Consider the following 10,954-nt stretch of genomic DNA (forward strand, 5'->3'; position numbering starts at 1 on the left):
GCCGAGCAGACCCTGTAGAGCATGTGAGCCAGTTTAACTAAAGAATGACTATCCATTCCCAAAATGAGGCTCTGATGTGCAAAGTTTTTCCGTCCAGCTTGGGGCCCGTGGCGATGAGATGGTTCAACAGCTTAAAGACGAACTCCATAGACTCCTATAAGCAGCTCACTTAAACTTTTTGCTCTCGCTTTATTACAAACAGCAGAGTCCCTCGACCTTAAGTTCGTTATTATCTTTGTCTATGCACGAAGGGGAAACCTTAAAGGCGTATTCAGATAGGTATTGGGAGATGTATAATGAGATGGATGAAAACCACGATGACATCGCCACCAGCACGTTCAAAAGTGGTCTTCCCACTGAGCACGGTTTAAGGAAGTCTCTAACTGGTAAACTCGTCACCAGCATTCGCCAACTGATGGACAGGATTGACAAATACAAAAGGGTGGAAGAGGACCAGCTACAAGGGAAAGGAAAGGAGAAGATCATCCCCTCCAAAGGGAATGATTATAGGTTGGAACGATATAACAGTAATCAGCCGAGAAGGGATTCTTCGAGACAGGCTGGACAAACCAACATGCAAGCGATTAATGTTGTATTCAGAGAGCCAGTGCAACAGGTTCTGGAGAAAGTAAAAAATGAGCCTTTCTTCAAATGGCCGAGAAAATGGCCGGAGACTCCTCAAAGCGCAACTAGAACCTGTATTGTCCTTATCATCAAGACCACGGGTATACCACCAAGGATTGTAGGAATCTATGGAATCACCTAGATCAATTAGTCCGAGAAGGAAAATTACGACACCTTTTACACCCCTCAAGTGGTCATCTGGGCTAGGCAGTTCAAGAGCCTCGGAAAGATGTATCTTTGAGACCTCCCATAGGGACGATACACGTCATCTTCGCCGCTCCAGGGAGGACCGGCTCTTTTCCCTCCGGGGTGTTGTCTGTGGCTCGGCTCCCCGCCGAGGATGGTGAGAAGGAGTCCAAAAGATCTAAAAAGGGAAACTCACTAGTGCTGGGGTTCTTGGACGAGGATAAGATGGGAACTATCCAACCTCACGACGATGCTTTGGTAATTACATTGAGGATTGGAGGGTTCGACGTGAAGAGGGTACTAGTAGATCCGGGCAATGCTGTGGAAGTGATGTACCCTGATCTATACAGGGGGCTGAACCTAAAGCTTGAGGACTTAACAGCTTATGACTTCTCCTCTTATAAGTTTCGAAGTGAAGACTGTCATACCAAAAAGGCAGATCAAATTGCCCATACAGACTGGATCAGAGGTGGTGGAGGTGGAGGTGGATTTTATCGTGGTCGTCGCCTACTCACCCTACACGGCCATAGTAGCCAGACCTTGGCTCCACGCCCTGGGAGTCGTATCTTCTACACTTCACCAGAAGGTAAAATACCCGTCGGGGGGCCAAGTGGAAGAGATTGGTGGAGATCAAGCGATGGCTAGGCAATGCATGGTGGCCGCCATCTCACGCCTGTCCAATGCCGAGTTCTCGGCTTTTGTGAAGAATTTATAGCAATCAACCACCTCGACAGCACAAGTCAGTGAACTAGCTGAGGAGATAAAATGTGAAAGTTTAGAAAGGGTTACCGTTGACAATAATCTAGAAAGATTTTTCCAAGTCGGCTCAGAATTACCTATTCAAGAAAAAGGGGAACTGATCGGGTTTCTGAGGAGGAATGTTGATGTATTTGCATGGGACGCCTATGATGCTCGGGGGTTGACCCTAGTCTCATTTGTCACTACCTAAACATTAACCCATCTTTTATTCCAAAGAAGCAGCCACCCCGACGCCCGTCGAAAGAGCATGTCGACGCTGTTAAGGATGAAGTGATGAAGCTGAAAAAGGCAAGGGCTATCAAAGAAGTCTTTTACCCCGAGTGGTTGGCAAATACGGTGGTGGTAAGAAAGAAGACGGGGAAGTGGCGAGTCTGCGTAGACTTCACAGACTTAAACAAGGCGTGCCCGAAGGACCCGTTCCCGTTGCCTCGGATAGATTGGTTGGTAGATGCGACTGTAGGCCACCCCCGAATGAGCTTCCTGGATGCCTTCCAGGGTTGTCATCAGATACCACTGGCTCTATAATATCAGGAGAAAACAGCGTTCATGACACTCGTTGGAAACTACCACTATAAGGTGATGCCTTTCGGTTTAAAGAATGTAGTGTCAACTTACCAAAGGATGATGACCAGAATGCTCAAACCACAACTAGGCAAGGCTATTGAAGTCTACATAGATGATATGGTAGTAAAAAGTAAAGTGGTGTCCGAGCAAGTGAAAGACCTTGAAGGCATTTTTGGCATCTTAAGGGAGCACAAGCTACGCGTAAATGCTTCTAAGTGTTCATTTGGGGTCGGGTCTGGGAAATTTCTAGGCTATATGGTAACTCATAGAGGAATAGAGGTAAGCTTGGACCAAATCAAAGCAATTAATAGCCTATAAGCTCCTCGGAACCCAAAAGAAGTACAGAAACTCACTGGAATGATCGCAGCATTGAATCGGTTTATCTTTCGATCTGTAGACCGGTGCCGACCTTTCTACCTCTTGATGAATAAGTGAAAAGGATTTGAATGGTCCGAGGATTTTGTCCTAGCCTTCCAACAACTTAAAGAATACCTGTCACGGCCACCCATCATGTCTAGTCCTGAGGCCGACGAGGTTCTGTTTGCATACATAGCAGTGGCCTTCCACGCTGTAAGCTTGGTATTAATACGGGTTGATAATGGGATACAACGACCAATATATTATGTAAGTAAATCGTTACATGAAGCTGAAGTGCGCTAATTACCATTGGAAAAGGCAATTCTTGCAGTAGTGCATGCCACGCGAAAACTTTCCCACTATTTTCAAGCACACACGGTCATTGTCCTGACTCAACTTTCTCCCCGATCGGTGCTCCGAAGCGCCGATTACACAGGAAGAATCTTCATGTGGAGTACGCTTCTAGGGGCTTTCAATATTAAATATATGCCTAGAACCTGTTTCAAGGGCCAAGTCCTCGCGGATCTAGTCGCTGAATTTGCTGAACCCTCTTTAGAAGCAGTAGCCGAGGAGGAAAACATGGATGGAAAATCGGTTGGCATAATCTCTGCACAAGGAGCCTTGTGATGGAAAGTCTATGTGGATGGTGCGGCAAACCAAAAAGGATCTGGGGTAGGGCTAGTTCTAATATCGCCCGAAAGGATTACCATTGAAAAGTCATTAAGACTTAGGTTCTCGGATACAAACAATGAAGTCGAGTATGAGGCTTTGCTACAAGGAATGATCATGGTGCGAAAAATGGGCGGAAAGGCAATTGAAGTGTTCTCAGACTCCAGACTGGTCGTAGGCCAGGTGAGGGGCGAGTTGGAGGCTAGAGATGCGAGAATGCAGGAATACCTCGGTCAAGTCAAACGCCTGCAATCAGACTTTGAATTTTTTAATTTGACACATATCTTTAGAAGCGAGAACACACATGCGGATTTGCTGGCCACTCTTGCCACGTCCTTTGCACAGGATCTACCACGAATGATCTTTGTTGAGGATTTATGCAAGACAGGTACAATCGAAAGGGATACAGTTCGGATCCATCAAGTCAGAAGGAATCCGAGCTGGATGGATCCCATAATGAACTTCCTCAAAGATGATGTATTACTCGAGGGGAAATTGGAGGCTGAGAAGATACAGAGGAATGCTCCTCGGTTTTGGTTGTCAGAGGACCACAAGCTATAGAAGTGCTCTTACTCTGGGCCATACTTACTGTGCATGCACCCAGAGGCATCAAAGTCATAGCTTGAAGAACTGTATGAGGGAATTTGTGGGAGTCACACGGGAGGAAGATCGCTAGCACACAGAGCACTCACCCAGGGGTACTAGTGGCCAAACATACAGAGAGAGGCTCAAGAATATGCAAAAAAGTGTGATCAATGCCAAAGATTCACCCCAAATATCCACCAGCTGGGAGGAGTCCTCAACCCCCTCTCCAGTCCTTGGCCGTTCGCTCAGTGGGGTTTGGATATTGTTGGCCCTTTCCCTAAAGCAGTAAGGAACAAGTGATACTTAATAGTTGGCACTGATTATTTCACCAAATGGGTAGAGGCTGAGACTTTAGCCAACATTAGGGACGTGGATGCAAAGAAGTTCATTTGGAAAAACATCATTACGTGCTTCGGGACTCCTCGCACCCTCATCTGGGACAACGGCCTTCAATTTGATAATAAAACCTTCAGGAAATACTGCTGCGACTTTGGAATCACAAACTGATATTCCACTCCAGCCTATCCCCAAGGAAACAGGCAAGCCGAAGCTGTGAATAAGGTCATAGTGAGCGGGCTAAAAAAGAGACTGGATGATGCAAAGGGAAGATGGGTGGAAGAACTACCACACGTCTTATGGACCTACCGAACCACGTTGCGACGGTCAACGGGAGAAACTCCTTTTTCAATCACTTATAGGGCCAAAGCTGTGCTCCCCTTGGAAACTAGCTTCCCAACGTTGAAATCCAGCATTTTTACCCCAAGAAATAATGACGTGTTACTAGGGAGAAGTCTAGACTTAGCCGAGGAGAAAAGAGAAAAGGCAATGATTCAATTGGCCTATTACCACCAAAAGTTAAAGCAAGGGTACGATACTAATGTAAAACTAAGGCCACTAGGGCCAAGCGACCTCGTGATGAGAAAATTTTTTGGCAGTGCCAAGAACCCTTCTTGGGGTAAGCTGGGACCCAACTGGAAGGACCATATCACATCACCTCAGTGGTAGGAATAGGTGCTTATTATCTAGAAGATCTAGACGAGAAAACTGTACCTTGCCCATGGAATGTAAATAATTTAAAAAGATATTATTATTAATGAAAACAGCTATGCCTGTATTGTATCCCGTGATCATCGCGCATTTGTCGACTCACTTCCATCTATCCAAATTTTAAACAGAACCTAAGTCCTGCATGGCTCCTCGGACCACAGACTTAGGGAAAATTAACAACTTATGGCATCTTTCTAAGTTTTAAACAGAACCTAAGTCCTGCATGGCTCCTCGGACCATAAACTTAGGGGAAATTAACAATTTATGGCATCTATCCAAGTTTTAAACAGAACCTAAGTCCTGCATGGCTCCTCGGACCACAGACTTAGGGGAAATTAACAACTTATGACATCTATCCAAGTTTTAAACAGAACTTAAGTCCCGCATGGCTCCTCGGACCACAGATTTAGGGGAAATTAATAACTCAGGACTTCTATGCAATTCTAAGGTATGTTCACAGTCTTGCATGATAGCATCTATTGTTCTAAGTTCATTACACGGTCCTGCCCCTTCTCATTTGTTTATATCGGTAGGGTTGTTGCAAACATCAACTAAAGATATAGTAACATTGACTTAGAACAATATAATGAAATTCCATCAACATCAATCATAAAGATAAAAAAAAAAAAAAAAAAAAAAAAAAAAAAAAAAAAAAAAAAAAAAAAAAAAAAGAGAGCATTTGTATTAATAACCAAAATAGTACAATAAGAAGTCTTTGCAAAAGAACAAAAGGCAATACAACTTCCGTCCGAAATAAAAGAAAAATAGTAATAATAAAAGGAACCCTAGGAGCTAAGCCTCAGCAGGAGGATTTTCTTTTTGCTCTAACTGAGGAGGAGGAACATCCTTGGCTTTTGGATTTGCCTCATGGTCCCCAGCCTCAGTGATTGTCTCCTTAGCTAGATCCTTGGCCTTGGAGGAGGGTTTCTTTCCCTTACCCTTGTCCTTACCATTCTCTTCCTCCACATCCTTGACCCGAACGGCGACCTGGCTAGAGCCCCCGGCAATTTCAGCTAAGGGGATGGCATCAGGAACAACCGTTGGCTGCTCGGAAGCTTCTGTGGTATCGGCAGGGATCTCAAGGCAGAGTCTACAGGTATCCCTATTGCATTAAGAGCCTGAGCTCATGAAATACTGCAGTAATCCTTGCATACCTCTGGCAGCTCCTCGGAGAGTCTTGCCTCAGTCTCCTCCGCCCCAAGCTGGTAGGCAGCCATTTTTTCGGCCTCAGTTGCTTTCTTTTTGCTCTAACTGAGGAGGAGGAACATCCTTGGCTTTTGGATTTGCCTCATGGTCCCCAGCCTCAGTGATTGTCTCCTTAGCTAGATCCTTGGCCTTGGAGGAGGGTTTCTTTCCCTTACCCTTGTCCTTACCATTCTCTTCCTCCACATCCTTGACCCGAACGGCGACCTGGCTAGAGCCCCCGGCAATTTCAGCTAAGGGGATGGCATCAGGAACAACCGTTGGCTGCTCGGAAGCTTCTGTGGTATCGGCAGGGATCTCAAGGCAGAGTCTACAGGTATCCCTATTGCATTAAGAGCCTGAGCTCATGAAATACTGCAGTAATCCTTGCATACCTCTGGCAGCTCCTCGGAGAGTCTTGCCTCAGTCTCCTCCGCCCCAAGCTGGTAGGCAGCCATTTTTTCGGCCTCAGTTGCTTCCTTGACTAGCTGAACTGCTTCCTTGGCAAGCCGGACCTCTTCTTGGGCTTTCTGCAACGCGGCCTTGAGATCCAACACAGCTTGCTTTTCAGTAGCAAGGTTGGTCTCAGTCACATACAATTTTTGGCATTGATCTTCGGCCTGTTTTTCAGCAGTCTTCAATCTAGCCTCAGCACTCTTACGGCCTGATTCAGCCTCCTTGAGCTTTTCAGATAGCTCAGAGTGCTCCTGCTTGAGGGCTCTTAGAGCCTTCTCCACCTCAGCACGAGAGAGGGCTTCGACATCAGCTAACTTACGATTATTGCGACACCACTCCTTGGCCACAAATACTTGTTGAGTGATTTGCTCAGGAAATGAGAAGATGACAAGTTAAAATATGAGATGATCCAATAATCTTACCAATAAGAGGGTGAATTGCCTTACCATCGCAAGATCTCTCTTCAAGGATAGGAAGAGTTTAGGCTGTGAAAATCGCCTGTAAGCCTCCATATCCCTGGGAAGGAGAACAGGCTGCTCCAAGGCTTCAGCAATGTAGCCTGCTCGGCCCCAATTATACTCTCGGATTGAAGCGTTATAGGGAATCGCTGCTCTGTCCACCTCGAGTTGGGGGCTCCAAGTGCGTGGGGGCACACGTACTTCAGCCCGTTCCATCTCTTCTCGGCTCTCCACAGAGGGAGCCCTTTTGTCCCGGTGCTCCCGAGTCGTTTTTTGTTGTTTACCCCCCTGGCAAGGACCCACCTCGCTGTCCTCGAGGGACTCAACTGGCCTTTTCTTCTTTAGGTCAGGATTAGCCTTCAAGCCGAGATCGGTAGGGATTTGTGGAGCAGTAGGAGGAAGGACAAAAATCTAGGACTTGGCAGGCGCCTTCAATGATTGCCCTTGCCTCGGGCAGCCATTAGCTCTCGCAAACTTTTTCCTTTGTTGGAGGCCATGTTGTCCATTTCCTTGTCTAAAGAGTCGTCCGAGCAGGCAATAATAAAAGGGGCGCCGACCACGGAGTTTCTATCCTGTTCTCCCTCAACGTCTAAAAGCTCGATCAAGGGAGCTTTTGGAATGTCTTCTTTAAAGTAGAACTCATCTAGCTCCTCCTCAAGAGAAAGACGAGATGACTCAGTCTCTTCTTCAACACGCGCTGCAACTTCGGGATTATCTTGTGGAAGTAGTTATGCAGTTGGCTGAGGATTCTGAATACTAGGTAAAGCGACTAGCCTAAGATCGTCTCAAGCCAAAAACCTCAGTTTCGACACGTCGATCCTCGCCAACCTCGGACTACCAGCTCTTATGGAATGGCCGACGTCTAGGAAAGCGCGGGACAAGGGTTCGTAACCCAAAATCAAATGAGCCGCACGAAGTTGTCCGTCCTCGTTAACGTAGATCTCTGACCTCAAAAGATAGTTCAAGGCCTGAATGTTTACGTGCCTCAGCCGAGGAGCGACGTGTGCTCTATCTGCAAAACGACCGAGAAGGAAATTACAGTTAAGATTATAAAAATTTTGAATCTTCAATCAAAGGAAAATAAAACTAAAGGGTTAAACCCCCTTCCCAGGGAATTAATCCTAAAGGCACCGCACCTGGATCTCCTGCTCGAGTTGGACAATGAAGACCATCGCTCCATTCTCCTGAGGCAATAAGAAAGTCATCCTTCATACTCTTATTGGATTTAGGAAGACAGGAGATTAGCCTAATGATCTCGGACCGAGATTTAAGGTAGTACCTCGCTTTGTCGAGATGGTGGCACTCGTACAAGTGAACTATGTCATGCCATGTAAGGCCTAAACCCATCCGCTCGTTCAGGACATCTATATTGCCTAAGACCCTAAACAAGTTGGGAGCGCACTAGTGCGGTGTCAACCTATGGTTACGCAAATAGTCCCGGGTAATATTACGCATGGGAAGCGTCATTCCTCCTTCTATAAAAGCAATCATAGGAATGACGACTTGACCCACGTCCCTATCGGTTAGCACTCGCTCTGGAGGACAGTACTCCAAAACCACCCCTTGTGGGATGTGGTACTTTGCCCTAAAGGCCTCCATGGCAGCCGGAGTATCTACTAGACACTTGAATCTACCTATCTAGTCGAACCGATAGAACTTACAAATATCCTTACAACAATCTCTGAAGTTCTCAGAGATCTCTTCAGAGAAAGGTTGCTCATTGGAGTAGTCACGAAAATTCGAAGGCCTAGAACTTTGATGAAAAACTGAGCGCTGGGATTCTTTGGTGGACTTGGGTATTATTAGAAAAGAAAAGCAGAAAGAGCTTCCCTAGGGCCTTATATAGCAAGGGAGGAAAGGGAAGGTCACTCCCGCCCAAAGTTCTAGAAAGAATGCTAGCCGTTAGATCTGCGCTTTGCTACTGGATGGGGGAGACATAAAGCCGCCTGGAGTAATAAGCCGCGCCTCGTAATTTGTAACACATCAGAAGCAACTGTCCCCACACGTGCAAACCGGAAACTAATTGATCTTATCCCTTAAAAAAGTCAAAACCCCGCTTTTCTCCTCGGAAGGAGATAAAAACTGGAGTTTTGAGGGGCTATTGTGGGGACTATGGCCCAAAGTAACGAGGTGGGCCTTGGGCCCGTCCGAGGACTCCAGCCTGTCCGAGGAGACAACGTGGCTTAGGCGATTCATGTTAAGCCTATCATTGGAAACAAAGAAAAAAGGTCCGAGGAGGAATTTCTCCTCAGACATTGAAAATCTAGAGCGGATGTACGTCCAAGCCACTGAAACCCACCCCCTAAATACGTGAAAAGGAAGGAAACACAAAATATCTAAGCAAAAACTGCCATCGCCACATTGAATGCACTACAACTACTTTCCTGGCCGCATTAATGTGGAGAAGACCCCTGAACAGTATTACCTTGGCTACCATAACTCACAAAGGACTGAAAGAAGTGTCTGATGGGATGGGTGCTCAAGTGGAGGCTTTGATGATTAACAAGTGTAAAACCCAGATGATAAGGAAGAGCCTATATAAATGTATAGAAACCCCCATAAGGAAGGGGGGGGGGGCAGAAAAAGAAAGGCAGAATACTGTGGCATGCAAAGAAATCCTAATGTACTGGTTTGTATACATAAATTAAGTTTTGAATCTCCTCGGACCGTGAGATCTTTCAATGTAATGGCTTTTGTTCCTGTCCATGTGTACCTTTATCCCATGTAAGCCTCTGTCTAACTTATCTAAACCTAGTTCTTTAACCCATACTCTACAAAATTCATTGTGTTGGGCCTTTTTGGATCAAGACTTCACAAGATAGGGGTTTGGGTTCCAAAACTGTGTCCCTACAACATATATATATATATATATATATATTTTTTTTTTTTTGAGAAAATGCTAAAGCTGTTATAAATTTTAGTACAAAAATCTTACAAACTAATGTAATCATGAATATAATTGGTGTAACTTTTTTTTTTTTTTTTGAGAGAGAGTTTCAACTTATGGCGTCCGCTCCTGATAAGCAGAGATTGAACCTTAGATCTCTTATACAACCATTAGAGACTTTACCAGTTGAGCTAACTGAAACTCACGGTGACACTTTAATAAAATAATAAATAATTATTTGAATTACTTTTTGTGATTTGTGATACATTAATTTATTAGACCTATATAGTTAAATTTGTAATACTAAGAGCATTCCCATTAAGGATTGCATATGCCAAAAGATGCTTTTTTTTTTTTAGCATTTATAACCCAAAAACCTGCTCCATCAAAGATTGCATATGCTAAAAAAATTGCAATATTGCTACAGTGCGCTCTCATTTTTGAGATCGCATTGTAGCACAATACTATCATTTTTTATTGGTGAAAATACTGCTTTGGTCACTACATTTTGGTGTCATGGTCAATTTGGTTCTTACATTTTGACAACAGTATTTTTAACATACAGTTAATTTGGTCCTTACCGTTAACTTATTAACGAAAAATGTCTACGTGGCAAACAATTTGTAAGGTTGACATGTCTAATATTAAAAAATTAAATGAGATGATAACGTGTCTAAATTTTATTGGCAATGTCAGTGATTAGTTGGCAAAAAATGCCACATCGGCTTAGCACGGACGTGTAACTAACTTCTTTTGCTGTCCATGAAAGATAGTGAACTTTCTAGTAAAAGTTACAACTCACCTTCTAGTCAAAATTACAACTCATGTCACGTAATCAATTATAAAATGACAAGATATTTAATGTACTACAGTACTAGCACGTACATGTATCTAACATCTTTTGCTGTCCATAAAAAACTTTTGATGTAGAACTCAGCTGCAGGCTTTCCAAAAAAAAAAAAAAACCTTTTATTTTGGTTTTTTACGTTGGGGGTTACTAGCTATACTTTGCTTTACCAACTTTACTTTATTGCGGTCAAGGTTTCTCTGGCGGCTAGGGTTAGGGTTCCCTATCTTTGACGCTTGTAGAATTTTCGTCCCTAGCATAGTCTAGGTTTTCGTTTCCCTTCAGACTTTGGTAAGGCTGATAGGGCGGAGTGGTCGTGTGTGCTGTTGTTGT

This window comes from Quercus lobata, chromosome 3, assembly GCF_001633185.2.
Source record: "Quercus lobata isolate SW786 chromosome 3, ValleyOak3.0 Primary Assembly, whole genome shotgun sequence".
Classification (NCBI taxonomy): Eukaryota; Viridiplantae; Streptophyta; class Magnoliopsida; order Fagales; family Fagaceae; genus Quercus; species Quercus lobata.